Source organism: Physeter macrocephalus, chromosome 7 (assembly GCF_002837175.3).
Source record: "Physeter macrocephalus isolate SW-GA chromosome 7, ASM283717v5, whole genome shotgun sequence".
In the NCBI taxonomy this organism is placed as follows: domain Eukaryota; kingdom Metazoa; phylum Chordata; class Mammalia; order Artiodactyla; family Physeteridae; genus Physeter; species Physeter macrocephalus.
Window position 1 is genome coordinate 14,879,698 of NC_041220.1, and position 16,200 is coordinate 14,895,897.

General features: G+C 36.8%; 1 protein-coding gene across 23 annotated transcripts in view; it reads right to left on the reverse strand.

Moving 5' to 3' along the window:
* HPGDS (hematopoietic prostaglandin D synthase) overlaps positions 1 to 16,200 on the reverse strand; it is a 172,918-nt gene that overhangs the window by 155,342 nt on the left and 1,376 nt on the right. For 13 of the 23 annotated variants that reach the window (XM_055085829.1, XM_055085830.1, XM_028491608.2 and 10 more), the window contains exons 2-3: positions 14,010 to 14,126; positions 1,966 to 2,057 (exon numbers count right to left, since the gene is read on the reverse strand). The exons of 2 other annotated variants lie outside the window; for them this stretch is intronic. The gene's annotated coding sequence lies outside the window, so the exon portion shown is untranslated. Of the gene's footprint in view, positions 1 to 1,965; positions 2,058 to 14,009; positions 14,127 to 16,200 lie in introns of those variants that run through there. 8 more of the 23 variants (XM_028491635.2, XM_028491632.2, XM_028491634.2 and 5 more) reach the window with 4 other exon arrangements.

A 16,200-nucleotide genomic window follows, 5' to 3' on the forward strand; every position in this document is an offset into this window, starting at 1 on the left:
ATCACTAATCATTAGAGAAATGCAAATCAAAACTACAATGAGGTATCACCTCACACCAGTCAGAATGGCCATCAGCAAAAAATCTACAAACAGTAAATGCTGGAAAGGCTGTGGAGAAAAGGGAACCCTCTTGCACTGTTGGTGGGAATGTAAATTGTTACAGCCACTATGGAGAACAGTATGGAGGTTCCTTAAAAAACGAAAAATAGAACTACCATATGACCCAGCACTCCCACTATAGGGCATATACCCTGAGAAAACCATAATTCAAAAAGAGTCACATACCATAACGTTCATTGCAGCTCTGTTTATGATAGCCAAGACATGGAAGCAACTTAAGTGTCCATCGACAAATGAATCGATAAAGAAGATGTGGCACATATATACAATGGAATATTACTCAGCCATAAAAAGAAACAAAATTGAGTTATTAGTAATGAGGTGGATGGACCTAGAGTCTGTCATACAGAGTGAAGTAAGTCAGAAAGAGAATAACAAATCCCATATGCTAACACATATATATGGAATCTAAAAAAAAGAAAAAAATAGGTTCTGAAGAAACTAGGGGCAGGACAGGAATAAAGACGCAGGCGTAGAGAATGGACTTGAGGACACGGGAAAGGGGAAGGCTAAGCTGGGATGAAGTGAGAGGGTGACATGGACATATATACACTACCAAATGTAAAATAGATAGCTAGTGGGAAGCAGCTGCATAGTGCAGGGAGATCAGCTCGGTGCTTTGTGACCACCTAGAGGGGTGGGATAGGGAGGGTGGGACAGAGGTGCAAGAGAGAGGAGATATGGGGATATATGTATACATATAGCTGATTCACTTTGTTATACAGCAGAAACTAACACACCATTGTAAAGCAATTATACTCCAATAAAGATGTTTAAAAAATAGAAAAAAATATAAAATTGCTACTGTCATATTGCTCTGGAACCTGAGTACAAGATTTAAACTCTTGAAATTTTTGCCTTAATTAGCACACAGTTTACTCAGTCCTGTGATGCCCTGAATCATTTTCAGCACTTCAGAAAAGTTGGTCCTGATTTGGCAGAAACTTTGACTTAGTTTGTGAAATTGATCCTTCCCCAACGTAGATTATTGAACTTTGTAGGAGACATTATTAGGCATGAGCAGAAGTTTATTCTTGAAATATGATAAAAAGTAAATATTAACTCACACAGTAAGTGCCAATTATTTCCTTTATAAAAAAAAAAAAAAAAAAAAAAAAACAAGAAAACTGCCTTCAACTAAGAAGTCCAGAAATACCTTTATGTGACAGTACCTGCAAAAATGTCAACTTAGAGTTAATTTTACTTTCTTCCCTTTGTGGGAATTTTAGAAACCATCATATCTTTTAAAAAAAAGTCTTCATGTAGCTCTTCATAAATCAGGAATTGCTTGGATGTCTCTTTAGAGGCATTGCATTGATTTGATTGAATTGTTTTCACGTTCTCTCTACCAAGGGAGCAATTTTCATACTATAGCTTCAGCAAACATTTACGAAGATACTCAGAAAAATTGTCTTGTTTCCCATCTCCAACATAACTCCAATTCAGCAAGATTTTACCATCTCTGAGTCAAGTTGACCTTGGCAAACACAAATGTTGTTGTATCAGTGTCTACCTCTCAAATCTACCACTCTCTACCATCACATTTGACAGTTTCATGACTGTCCTGCCATTATCCCATAATAAGATCTCAAAGTCACTGTGACTGCCCCAATTATATTTTGCCTCCCTTACCTTTGTGGTTACCAGAGCTTACTGGTTCTCTTTTTAGGCATCTCTTTGACTCAGAGCAGTTATTTTTACAAGCCTTTGTAATTCACCACTTGACTCTTATAATCTCTTGCCCCTCGGTTTCTCTCCCCTTTGATCACCCTAAATGCTACTTGCCTCGTAGTAATATGTAAGAAAATTTCATACAATTGTATTAAGTAATTAGCACCAACTAACCTTTGTTCTTATTTTCTGACACTCAACACACCTGAGGCCACGGCTTGGCAGGTGAGGTCTGAGCACTCCTCTCCCAGCGCAGGCTGTTGGCCCTAGAGAAGGAGCCATAAGAAGAAGATTGTTTCTGGGGGTCACAGCAGAGATGGTTCACTCAATAACACAGATCGGTGACAGTTCTGGGCCAGGAGCCTGATCAAAGAAATGAGGGGACAAATGCAAGTAGAGCAAGGTCTCAAAACTTGAGCTCAGGCTTTGGCAAAATCAAAGAGTAGGATGAAACAAGGGGTGAACCAAAAGCAGGAAAAGATGGGAAGAAATTTAAAAGAATAGTCAGCCTATCCATATAAATACCCTGCACTTTATAGCAACTCTAAACCTTGTCTCACTACTACCCACTCACCCAGAACACTCAGCCCAAAGAATTTTGTTTCTCCTCACTTTCTTTCTTTGTCCCTTTCCCTCCTCTTTATTATGTTGATCTACCAACTTGTCTGCCTTTTTTTTTTTTAAGTTTTCTGTTTGCTTTACTCATTCTCCTCACTGTACATAAACAAAACCCAAAATTCAGTTTTGCAAACAGTTTTGCTCTTCTGAGATGGAGAGGAAGAGAGAAGGCTGGGAATCCTTGTTTCCCTCTAACACAAGGGGAATTCTTGTAACATCTAGAATTGTTTTTTATCTTTTTTCAAGTCCCATTTGTTAATTTATTTCAATTGGGCTAAAGATTCTTTGAGAAAAAGGAACATATTTTACTCTTCTTACTTTTCTTTGTATTCTCTTGATGGCAGTTAATAACCATTCAGTGCTGGTTAATCAGTATACATATAAGATATACTTGTGTTATGATTGTGTCAAAATGTTTTAGCAAAGTTTTATGATATGTGCTACTGAACACTTAACAGAAAAAACAGTTGGAGCAAGTGAAAATCATGGGTTTATGTATGAAACTGAAAAAGTCAAGTAGAAAAGGAAAAATACATGAAGGAATGATTTTTAAGAAGAATTTTATTTCAAGGAATTTTGTGTAATATATTATTGGCAAATTCCTACTGTGTTCTAGTTATTCTTCTAGGTGCTTTACATGTGATATCTCATTTCATTTAATCTTCACAACAATAATAACAGTATGAAGTAAGGACTATTATTATCCCTAATTTGCTAATCAAAAATCAGAAGCACATAGCATTAGCTTTTTCAAGGTCACACAGGGAATAAGTTATGGAAACAGGATTCTAACACAGGCACTTTGACACTTAGCCCATGTTATAACTCCCCCATGCACTACCACTTCAATGCAGAGGACCCTTGAGTGGAGAAAATGTGACCAATGACTCCAATCTTCATACTTGTGATGATTTAATTTTATGTTTCTACTTGACTGGGCCACAGGATGCCCAAATATTTGGTCACATATTTTTCTGGGTGTTTCTGTGAGGGTATTTTTGGATGAGATTAGCATTTAAATAGACTGAGTAAAGCAGTCTGCCCCACCTGATATGGATGGGCCTAATAGAACAAAAAGGCTGCCCCTGCCCCTGAGAAAGAGAGAGTTCCTCCTGTCTCAACTGGGACGTTGGCTCTTCCTGAGCCTCCAGCCTGCTGGCTTCTGGATTGGAGCTACACCATCGGTTCTCCTGGGTCTCCAGCTTGCTGACTCACCCTGCAGATCTTGGGACTTACTAGCCTCCATAATCATGTGAACCACTTCCTTATAATAAATACACACACACACACACACACACACACACACACACACATACACACACACACACACACACACACACACACACACACACACCCTATTAGTTTTGTTTCTCTGAAGAACCCTGATTAACACAAGCTGTATCTATGTGCTTCCATGAAGAAATGAGGTTCTTTTTTGAGATCCTTAGGTTTTCTCATGAGGAAACTGTTTCATTATCATTCCCTTAAAATGTAAAGACATTATTTACATTACCTTATGATATGACTTACTGCTTGAGATGAAAGGTCTTAGATGTTCACAGGAACAATGACTTTGAACTTTAATTTTCAAGCGGCCAACTTAAATATAATACTTAGCAGCTGAGCAATGGCTATTCATATTTCAATTTAGTCACATAATGAACACTCTGGAAACCCAATTTTAGTACTGATCTGTTGTGACCTAAGTCTACTAAAATGTAGAAATAATTTAGGATTTTTAGCTGTCAATGTATAGCAGTCCATTTTAAAAGGAAAAGTTCTTTTTTCACTCGCTATGTTCTTCCTCTAAAATAGTTAATCTATTTGTCTGTATTTTGACTTTGCTCTTTGTCCCAAATGGAAATATTGCACTCCGTTTTTTTCTTCTTGAGCAAGTCTCAACTATTCCCGCTCACTTTGCAGTTTTGTTTCCAGGTTTGATTGCCACATGAGCCTTTGTAGTTAATTTTTCAAATTAGATATCTTTTACTTGGGAGTTGTGCATTCATGCAGATAATTGATCAAATTACAATCTCAGGTTGAAACAGCATCTCCAATTTCAACAACCTATGATTTAGTTCCTTTTGTAGTTATTTCAAGGTACTCAGTTTCTCCTACTGATAAGCAAGTTTTGACATGGAACTTGTTCTTTCATGGTGAACATTCTGAAGTCCAAATTAGATAAAAGACCAGTTATTTCCTTTACTTTGTGGCCTATTAAAAATTTGTTGGTTAGAACATGAAGACTAGACAAATCCCAATCAAAAAATTAAAAATGAAACTCTTCAAGAATATAAGATAAGATATTTATGGTTTCCTAATGTTTTTATTCCTCTAACACAATGATACTCATAAATTGGGAACCTCATTCGATCGGTTTACTCTCCTCTTTGTGTTTTTTTTAAATGAAATCAAATTAAAGTTTTTTCTTAGATTTTGAAACATTTGGATTCTCTCCTCCCCTCCTAACAGGAGTTCAAAGCAAAGGGACTGCTTGACCTTATAAAGTAGAGGTTAAAACAACTAGAATCAGTCAATAGAATCGTTTTAATTACTTTAACGGCTGAGAAGGTAGAAATAAAATCCTGTTTCTATGCCGCTGAACAGCAACATTCTACGCAGTTGGTTGGGCCCACCCTGGATTGGTGAGCTTTCTTAATCTTATACTCACGTGTCTGCACTACTTTATAAAATTTTAAACATATATAACCGTTTAATTGATAGTTGAAAATAGATGAGATCAGTCTGATAAAAATGTAATATTAAAATTTTAAAATTTACTTAACTGCTGATTTATCTGAATGATTCCCCAATTATTTCAGGCTAGGGATATCTTATTCAGCCTTGCTAATTATTGTGTTCTACAAAGGAATCCAAATTACATAATTTTCCATTGTTACTAGTTGATTAATTTAGTATTTCATTCACTCCATATGGGAGTTAGAGGAAATTTGTGTTCAGCATTAAGGATGCAGTCTTCAGTGTGCTCTTATTTTCTTTCAGTAACATATTTTCATGATGTGATTCCTTTATAATTCATTCACAGTCTCTCTTATTTTCTCCCTCCAACCTCTTTCCTCCCACGCCCCAAAACGAAAAAGTCACATCCTGAATTTAACCTTATCTTCAGAGCATATCCTTTCAAAACTGCATTTTCCTTCTGGTGCTATTTGTTTACTTTATAACCTATGTAACTAAGTTGTTTTTCACTTGCAAGTCCCAAGGAATAGTTAAATTAAAACTTTATAGCAGCATTTAAAAGCACTTATGCGCATGTATGTGCGTGCCAAGGACAAGGCTGTAATTTTCCTTCTAAGCTGTTTTGTGTGGTGTTCAGCATAAGTAAGAAAGTGGCTTAAATAATTACTCTAGCTCATTAGCTTAGAATTTGATGCCTCCTCCACTCACCAAGGAATGGGTCCAGGATTGAAATGAAATGAGCCTTTTACTATGTGATTAATAGGAACAGAGTGATATGCTTGATACTAAAAAACATTTTTTTAAATGTGGGACTAGAGGCCTAGACACAAAGCTCAATTGGAGAGAGAGTTTAGAAAAATATTAGGACCATTTAACTCTAATCTGGAGTTTTCACACATCCCACAGGACCTTAATTTTAAATACTAGGCACTTTAGCAGACCATCTGTAAGATAAGACACATTAGTAGCAGTATAACTTAAAGGTGAAGGCACAGAATAAAAACACTTCTTCACTCTGGTTATATCTTCTCTGGCAAGATTAGGTGGGCTTTTGGGGGCTTAAGGTATCCTCTGCCTTGAACCACAAGTCAGATTGCAAACCACAGGATTATGAATACTTCTGAACTTTCCTCTTTATCTTAAAATTGATAATACCTAGGGGTTTCTATGGAAAGGAGATTTTATTTCTGTATGTTACTAATGATTCATCTAAAATTTAACCCTGTTACAATCTGTGTAGAAAATATTCTGGTATATCTTCAGGAAGAAATGATTAATAAAAAATTTTAAACTACAGGTACTCTTTAGTGATGGCGTATATGAGGTATAATAGAACACTTTTTAAGCCAGAAAAATTCCCCCAAATCAGTGTCTTTAATATGATGTGTTTTGTTTTAATTTTCTTGCTCACATGAAGTCAAAATAGGGATTTCTGATCAGTGGATAACTTTACAGCTTTACTGCAAGTGGTAATTTGGTTCCGTGCTTCTTGTGCCTTTGCCATCTTCCATATGTGACTTTCAGGGACACCCCAACAAATGGAGAGACACAGTGGGTTGTGTATGGGAGGTCTGCATGGCCTGGGCCTGGTAGTGGCACTTATCTCTTCTCCTCATTTTTCACTGGCAGATGTTCAGTCACATCGTTACATGTAACTCCAAGGGAGGCTGAGAAATAGTCTAGACATGTGATCAGAAAAAAAGAAAAGAGACCAAGTTTGGTGCTATGGCTTGGTGTTCTGGAAGTACATCAGCTATTTGGTAAAGAAAAACTATTAACCACTTGCACAGTTAAGCCACCATTATCTCTTTTGTTTGTTTGTTTGTTTGTTTTTAATATCTTTATTGGAGTATAATTGCATTACAATGGTGTGTTAGTTTCTGCTGTGTAACAAAGTGAAGCCACCATTATCTTTAATTCTCTTTACTTATTTTTGTTAATGTTCCCCTCTTTTGCAGCATTTAATTTTTGCTTTTTAGATACTGTGAGGGAGCCACAAACTAATTTCAAAATAATGAAATGCACAAGGGCCGTGTATATATGCACAGGCTTGTATATTTGAGTTTGTCAGGGTTTCAGAAAGAGTATAAAGACCTGTTTTGTATTTGATTATTACAGGTTTCTTATTTTACACATGACTTGTAAATATATTAATTGTAAATGTATTGAATTATTTGATAGCAATAAAAGGTTGAATGGGATTTAGGCTTCTGGATATGATGGAGTAACAAGGACCAAGTTTACTTTCCATCTTAACTAACAAATGGACAGTCTATATGAAACAATGCCTTTCAACACTGGACAACTGGCAGTGTAACGCTGTAATCCCCATAGAAGAAAACAAACAAGGAGAGCCCTATAATTGCCCCAGCCTAAGGTCTGGAGGCATTTTCCACACCATAGCACAGGGAGTGAAACCAAAGGAGAGCCCAGAGTTCTCAATGCACTGAAGAAACAGAGATCAGAGTTCTGGGAGGTCAAGGCAGTTAAATTTACAAGACAGGAGTCAGCTGCACAGAGAAAGAGAGAGCTCCAGAGATATGCAGAAGGTTCTCCTGAACTTTTGGCTGGCTACTGATCTGCACATGTGTGAGAAGAAACTACTTACTCATAGCTTGGGGAAGGACCATCAGAAAGCAGCAAACCAAATAACTCCTGGGATTCAGACAGAGCTGAGAATAGTTTGTGTTTCCACCAGCCAGAGCAGAAAAATCTTTTAATATACAGATAGGATAGAGTGATTGGAAAGATATTACCTTAGGAGTGAGAAAACTTAGAACTCAGACTAAAGGCTGCTCTGGACACATCCTAGCAAAGCTTTAAAAGCAAGCTTGAAGGGATTAAACTAATTCCCAGTAATTTAACTGTGTCTCAGAACAATTTCCTATACTATTTCAAAGAATACAACAAAATATAGCACCCATCAGTGTAAAATTCTCAAAGTTCAGCATCCAATCAAAAATTTCTAGGCATGCAAAGAAGCAGGAAAATATGACCCATAACCAGGAGAAAATTCAATCAACAGAAACAGACCCAGAAATGACAGAGATGATGGAATTAGGAGATAAGAACATCAAAACATATTTTCTGTATGTTCAAGGAGGTAAAAGAAAACATGAACATGATGCAGAGAGAAATGGAAAATATCTTTGAAGATCCACATGAAATTTCTAGAGATTAAATATATAATATCTGAATAGAAATTATACTAGGTGTGATTAAAAGCTGATTAGACACCACAGAAAATATTAGTGAACTTGAAGACACAGCAATAGAAACTATCCAAAATGACAAACATGGAGGAAAATAAGATCAAAAAATAATGAACGGAGAGAGCATCATGACAGAAAGGACAGTATCAAGTGTTCTGACATACATGTATTTGTGTCTCAGAATGGGAAGAGAGGCACAAAAAACTGTAAAAGCGATGGCTGAGAAATTTCCAAAGTTAATTAAAAATATAAACCCATGGATCAAAGAACATCAACAAAACCCAAGCAAAATAAACATGAAGAAAACCACTCCAAAGCACATCATAAATGCATTGCTGACAAGTCCTGATGAAGACAAAAATCTTAAAGGCAGCCTGAGAGACAGAAAAAAGGAAAATACAGGGGAACAAAAACAAAGGCAACAGGAACTTGTTGTCAGAAACTATGCAAACCAGAAGACATGGAACAATCTCTTTACAGTACTGAAAGGGGAAAAAAACCCAAAAAACCCTGCCAACCTGGAATTGAAATTCAGTGAAAATCTCTTTAAAAATGAAGGTGAAATACAGGCAAATAAAAACTGAAAATTCATCATCAGCAGACCTACACTGCAAAAAAAAAGTAACAGGAAAAACAAAAATAAAATGAGACCAGATGGAAATTTGGATTCACACAAAAAGTAAAGATGCCCAGACATGGGTAAAAGATGGAATATAAAAGGTATTTTTCTTTTATTTTAAATCCCTTTAAAAGACTCTTGACTGTTTAAAGCAAAAATAACAGTAGAGCATTGCAGAGCGTATAATATATGTAGAAGTCAGGTATATGACCAAAAAAGCACAAAGAAAGATGGGAAATGGCAGAATACTGTATTTAACTTTCTTACGTGTGAACTGGTAAAATAGTCTTTGAATGAACACCATGATAAGTTTAAAAACATATTGTAGATCCTTTGAGAAACCATGAGAAAATAAAACAAAAAGCTTAGGCTAATAAACTGATAGTGGAGACAAAATGGAATACTAAAAATAATTAATCCAAAAGAATGCAGGAAAGGGGCAGGGGACAGGGTGGGGTGAAAGAGCTGGAAACAAATGGGACAAATAGAAAACAAATAGTAGAGTAATAGATTTAAATTCAACTCAGCAATCCTACTTCTTGGCATCCACCCAAATGAACAGAAACATATGTCCACACAAAAATTTGTAAGCACCTTTATATAAGTTTATAAAAGCTAAACAGCTCAAATACCCATTAACTGGCGAATGAATGAATAGAATATGGTATATCCATACGATGAAATACAGCACTAGAAAGGAAAAAACTACTTAAACATGCAAAGACAGGGATGAATCTCAACATATTATGAGAAGGGAAAGAAGCCATCCACGAAAAAACTACACACTATATGATGCCATTTATATGAAGTTCTAGAAGAGGCAAAAATACAGCAACAGAAGGCAGATCAGTGGTTGCCGGAAGCTGGAGTGTCAGGAAGAGGATTCACTACAAAGGGGCAGTGGAGGAACCTTTAGGGGGTGATGGAATTGTTCTATATCTTGATCGTGATGGTGGTTTCACAACTGTGTATATTTGTCAAGACTTGTTGACTCGTACTTTTAAAGCTACCCCTCAATAAAGCTGACAGTAAAGTGAATTAATGATTTGAGAATCACATTTTAAAAATAGTAAGTTGACATTATAAGTGAGCTAGTGAACGCCCTTGAAATAAGACCCCACTGTGGAGAGAAGGGAACTCATTGGAAGAATGTGAGTGGAAAAGATTAGGAGAAGAACCCATGTTCCAGGAATCCCGGGACTGAGTATATTAATAGAGGCCCTAATCCCTTCTCTATAGAAATCTGTTAAAATGTCCCCGAGAGCTTTGGCAACCCTCTTATCTAAACAGAAAGAGTGACTTCATGACAGCTAGTATGCGAACTGATTTCATGTCAGAAGCATCAGGTAATATGGCAAGTTGGAATACCCTTGTATTTTCTACCTAGCTCCAAAGAGCAAACAAACAGGCCTCATTTGACTAATCGAGGCCAGCTGGTTTTGGTCTTAAGCAGGCACTGGATTAGGACAGATGACAAATGCTTTTGAGATAGATGTGTATAAACCAGTTTAGAGCCTGAGGCAGGGCATATCATACTACAAGTGGAACAGCAGCAGGCATAGCCGGGGAAAGAAAGCAAACTTTAATCTAAGGAGCAATGTGACGTTAATGCCAAATGTCAAGTTAGAAGGGAGAGCCAAAGATGCGCCTGTCTGCTTCTAAGGCTCATTCAAGGGTTTAGAGGTTGGATAGTTTTAAAACCTCTCTAAGCAGGTAAATGCAATTGAATTTTCATTCTGTTTACCATATAATCTCTCATTAACTACTTAATTCTTATTAACTTTTTGACATATTAAAATTTTTTAAATAAAAATAATACACGAACAAGATTTTTTAAAAGCCTTGAACATGCACAGAAATGTATTTTAAAAAATGAAAGCGTCTCTTCCCATTACCCATGTCTATTCCCTTCTAGAAACATAAGTAATGTTAAAGTCTCCCGATTTTTGTATAAATGTGATCTTTATGCTGTGGCACTTAAGATTTAGAGATTTCTTATTTCTAATGCTATACATATTTATATCATCAAGTGTCACTCTGATTTTCCTTAAGAAACTTTGCTCTCCTCTTTACCTTGACCCCCTCCGCATCTCAGTTAACAGCATCCTCACTCATATGCTTAAGGCAAAAATATGAGGATCATTCTTGATTCCTCTTTATCTTAAAAATTATATTCCATATTTAAGCCACAAGCAAATACCTTCAGACCCACTCCTAAATTATGGCAGTATTCTACAACTACCTACTGTATCTACCATTACCACACCTAGATTCAAGCCACCATCTTCTCTTAACTGGTTTCCCTGATTCTACTTTTACCTTTTAAAGTTTGGGTAACTTATGGAATTATGTCCTACCCATATTAGAAACCTTCCAATGACTTTCTGGACACTGGAATGAAATCCAGACTTCTTTGTGGGCTACAAAGCCTGTCATCTTGCCTTTGGCTACTTCCCTGATCTCACATCAGACTTCTTTCCTTCTAGTTCATTTCACTCCAGTAAAACCTGCCACCTTGCTGCTCTGAAAACAAATTCAATGCATTTCCATCTCAAGGTCTTTTTTGTTTGTTTTTTGCTTTTTATTCTACCTGAAATTCTCTTCCTCAGATATTTGTGTGGCTCACTCTTTTGTATCACTCAGCAGTCTACTTAAATGTCACCTCCTCCAAAAGCTCTTACCCCATCCCATCATGTCATTACTCACTTATCCTTACCTGCGTTATCCATCTCTATGGCATTTATCACCAGCTGAAATACTGTACGTACCTGTTTTATTGCCTAACAGATACACTAAAACGTTAACTCCATGAGGAAACAGACAGTTTAATATTAACAATAGTTACATCTCTACCTGGAACAGTGTCTGTCATAGAACAGACCCTCAATAAATGTTTTTTGAATGAATTAACGAACCTTCAGCATTTTAGCTATCTAGGTTGTTTAATGAAATGCTTCCTACTTCCTTAAAATATAATCATTACTGTGATCACCAAGCACAGATCAATTAGAAATATCTGTTGTTTTTCTCTATCTGAGATGCAAAAAAAGAGCTAACCTGAAATAACTGAACTAAGTCCATTGCTGGTTTTTAATATATTATCAATAATCAAACACACTAGACTGGTGATTAATTATGTCTTAGGATCTTTGCCTCAAGGTGAAGAAAAAAATGAAAAAATAGTGTTAATGTTTATGTATTTCAGAGGCTAGTTATTTGATCTATTCTTTTTAGACCCACAATCTCATTCCTCAAGAAATCTTGACACAAATGTCTCCCAGGGAAGGTTGGATTCATCAGCATTAATCACACATTCATTTGCTCCAGACACGATACTGGCTTTCACGAGTCCTCAGGGCTGCGGTGTTCTATATTAAGCTGGGTCACTCTGATCCGGCTGGTTCTGGAATACTGCCAAAGCTAGGGACATCTTCAAAGGCCTTTTCAAAATTGCGGGGTAGAACTGTATTCTCTGAGAGCTTGTGTTCTTCATGACAGAGATGACGATCTTTCTTAACTTTGGACAACATTATTAATAGATGGTTTCTATCTATTTACATCTACAAGAATACACAACACAGCTAAAGGGAAAATTTGAATCACTCTTTACATCCCCCAGTTTAAACAAATGAGATCCAAAGCACCCTCAGTTTGCTCCCCCAGCATATGTAACAATTTAATCCATTTCTCTGGTCCCATCATACATCTGGCAAGAGAGCATCTAGTAATTAAGTAAAACAGCCAATTAAAGGGGAAAATTTTACTCTGTTCATGGTTTCCAGTGAAATACAGATGATGTTAAAATAAATTTAGGATGTTAGTCTAAAATATTGCTAAGGCTGCCTTAATGAAAAGATGTCTTGATTTGAATGTTGCTTGTAGGTTTCACACACTCAAGTGGTCCTCATTTAATCAGGAAAATAATAAAGTCTCAAATAGGCTAGTAATTTAATCTAGTAATCAGGTATTGACATAAATCCATAATATTTGGGTTTTTGTTTGTTTGCTTTTCGGTACGCGGGCCTCTCACTGCTGTGGCCTCTCCCGTTGCGGAGCACAGGCTCCGGACGCGCAGGCTCGGCGGCCGTGGCTCACGGGCCCTGGCGCCATGTGGGATCCTCCCGGACCGGGGCACGAACCCGTGTCCCCTGCATCGGCAGGTGGACTCTCAACCACTGCGCCACCAGGGAAGCCCAACCCATAACATTTGAAACTCTTAGATAGGAAGGGACTAGAACAGAAAGAATGGACTTACCAAAAACTGGATTATAAACTTATCTTGAGTTTAAAATATAATGAAATCTGTCTAAAGTGGTGATTGTGATGGTACTGATGGGAAACAAGGTGACATGGTCGAAAATCCATGGGATTACCCATAATCGCCTTAAAAGTCAATAAAAAAATACCAGACTGCTTTCCAGATATAGTTGTTATATTTGTGGAATTGTCAATTGATCCATGTAATAATAGGCCTTATTAAAGCTAAGTTCTATTGTACTTCTTTGGTCCTCTCATTTGTAGTGAGGTCAGCTTGGGTGTCTTCTTTAATCATCTTTCTTCTGGTATGTAGACTGTTGTAGACCTATGTAGACTGTTCTTTAAATGGGAAAATGTTCTAGGGTTTTGATGAAACTGTAACAAAATTAAGGGCTTCTCCCTGAGCTAAGCATGCAATAGGCACTCAATAAATTCGATTTTCTTTCATTTTTATGCCATATTGTCTAATTTCTGAAATGATACTTGTATTCAGGTTTGGATTCTATATTGTATTGTCTTATATTTGCTAGACAGGGCCATGAAATAAATAGAACATGTAGAAAAGCTTTTATCCTTGAGTATCTGTTACTGCATATATGTAGCTTTCATTAAGAACTTGTTTATAACTTTCAAAGGAAATAAAAGGAAAAATTACTCAGTTAGTAGTGGAGTGGTAGCGTTTAAGAGATTCTCAGCAATGTTATTTTGAAGAATAAAAATAATTCCAAACCAAAAATAAAAAGTAATTCCATACAGAAAAGCACTCAAGTTTGGCCAATTAAATAGCTACTTTCCACTATATAGCACATTACCTCTCTTTCAACAAGGTTATACTGTTCTTTGTATCTCAAGGGATCTCACAGTTTATAGAGATGATGTAGTGGAGATGACTTGGAATTCTTGGGCAGGCCTCAAAAAAAGGAATCAGTCTGAAGGATAAAGAAAAGTTTGGTTTAGTCTGTTCATGACTGTATTTATTGTTGTTTATTTAGGCACCTATGGGCAAATATGAAAATGCTTCTTCTTCCGTGTGAGTAAAAGTAATTACACTATAAACTAATTTTATACACCAATCACCATTGTTATAATTTGGTATATTACTGTTAAAAGATACACAACACTTTCCTTGGTTCCTAACCGCCTTCTTGGCTCTCCCTATAACCTCATTCACTATTGTTACTTCCTTCCCTATTTTTCTTTGTACTCTTAGGAAAAAACAAACAGCAACAAAAATATTTATCTCTTTGCAGAAATTCAGATACCATTTTATTTGTTTGTTTGTTTTGAGTAGTTTTAACTTTATCTTTGTATCAAAGAAATGGATGGAGGGTAGACTGGAATGGCAGTGCTCTAAATCTGAGGGAGTTAAGAGCATCATTTATGGAATCACACGTACCCAAACTGGAATTCCACCTCTACTATTTACAAGCATTGTTACAACAGAAAAGTGACTTAACCTCTCTGAACCTCGGATTTATTATCTATAAGATGGAGGAAATAATAGCACTAGAAAGTAGTAATATGGGGCTGAGAAAATTAAGTGAGATAATGAATATAAAAGTGCGTGGCACAGGTCCTCACACACTGTAATACATGATAAATGCTAGCTAGTGGTTTTTCTATTATTCACAGTGGTTCCTATTCTTTTCTCCCTTACCAATATTCTATTGTAAAAATTTTCAAATATACAGAAAAATTGAAAAAATTGTACAGTGAACACCCATGCATGTTCCACCTGGATGCTACAATTAATATTTTACTATACTTGCTTTATCACATATCTGGTCATTTCTCCAGGCCTCTATCCATCTAGCAATCCATCTGTTTTAGTTATTGTTGTGTAACAAGCTCTCCAAAACTTAATATCTTACCATAGAGCTATTTTGTTATGCTCATAGATTCTGTGAGTTAGGAATTCAGACAGGGCACAGTGGGGTTGGCTTGCCATTTCTCTACCATGTCTGTGGACTCAGCTGGGAAAGCTTGTTGGCTGGGCGCCGGAATCGTCTGGAAGCCCCTTCACTCCCATGTCTGGGGGATGCCAACATCGCACACCATTTGTTTTTAATTTATTTTTTACTGAAGTATGGTTGGTTTACAATGTTGTTTAGTTTCTGGTGTACAGCAAAGTGATTCAGCTATATGTAGATAAAGGTATAGATTTAGATGTAGATATAAATATAGATGCATAGATATATTATTTTTCATATTCGTTTCCATTATGGTTTATTACAGGATATTGAATGTAGATCCCTATTCTCTGCAGTAGGACCTTGTTCTTTATCCATCCTATATATAATAGTTTGCATCTGGTCATCCCAAACTTCCAATCCCTCCCTCCCCCACCCCCTGGGGCAACCACAAGTCTGTCCTCTATGTCTGTGAGTCTCCTTCTGTTGCATAAACAAGTTTATTTGTGTCATATTTTAGATTCCACATATAAGTGATATCATACGGTATTTGTCTTTCTCTTTCTGACTTACTTCACTTAGTATTATACTCTCTAGGTCCGTCCATGTTGCTGCAAATGGCATTATTTCATTCTTCTTTATGGCTGAGTAGTATTCCATTGTATATATGTACCACATCTTCTTTCAGATACCATTTCTTTTTTTTTTTTTTTGGCCAACCTGAGTGGCCTGCGGGATCCTAGTTCCCCGACCAGGGATTGAACCCGGGCCATGGCAGTGAAAGCGCTGAGTCCTAACCACTGGACTTCCAGGGAATTCCCTCAGATACCATTTTGAATAGTTATATAGGTAATACATGGAGGTAGGAATGACAAGTTTGGAATCTGTTAAACAGGAAGCAAAATGGAAAAATCTGACATTGAATGATTATTAATGGAAGTGGGCATTTCCCTTTCCCACCACCTCCCCAGTGTTGGTATAACGTTAATGAAAAAACAGAAGAGGGCTTCCCTGGTGGCGCAGTGGTTGAGAGTCCGCCTGCCGATGCAGGGGACACGGGTTCGTGCCCCGGTCCGGGAAGATCCCACATGCC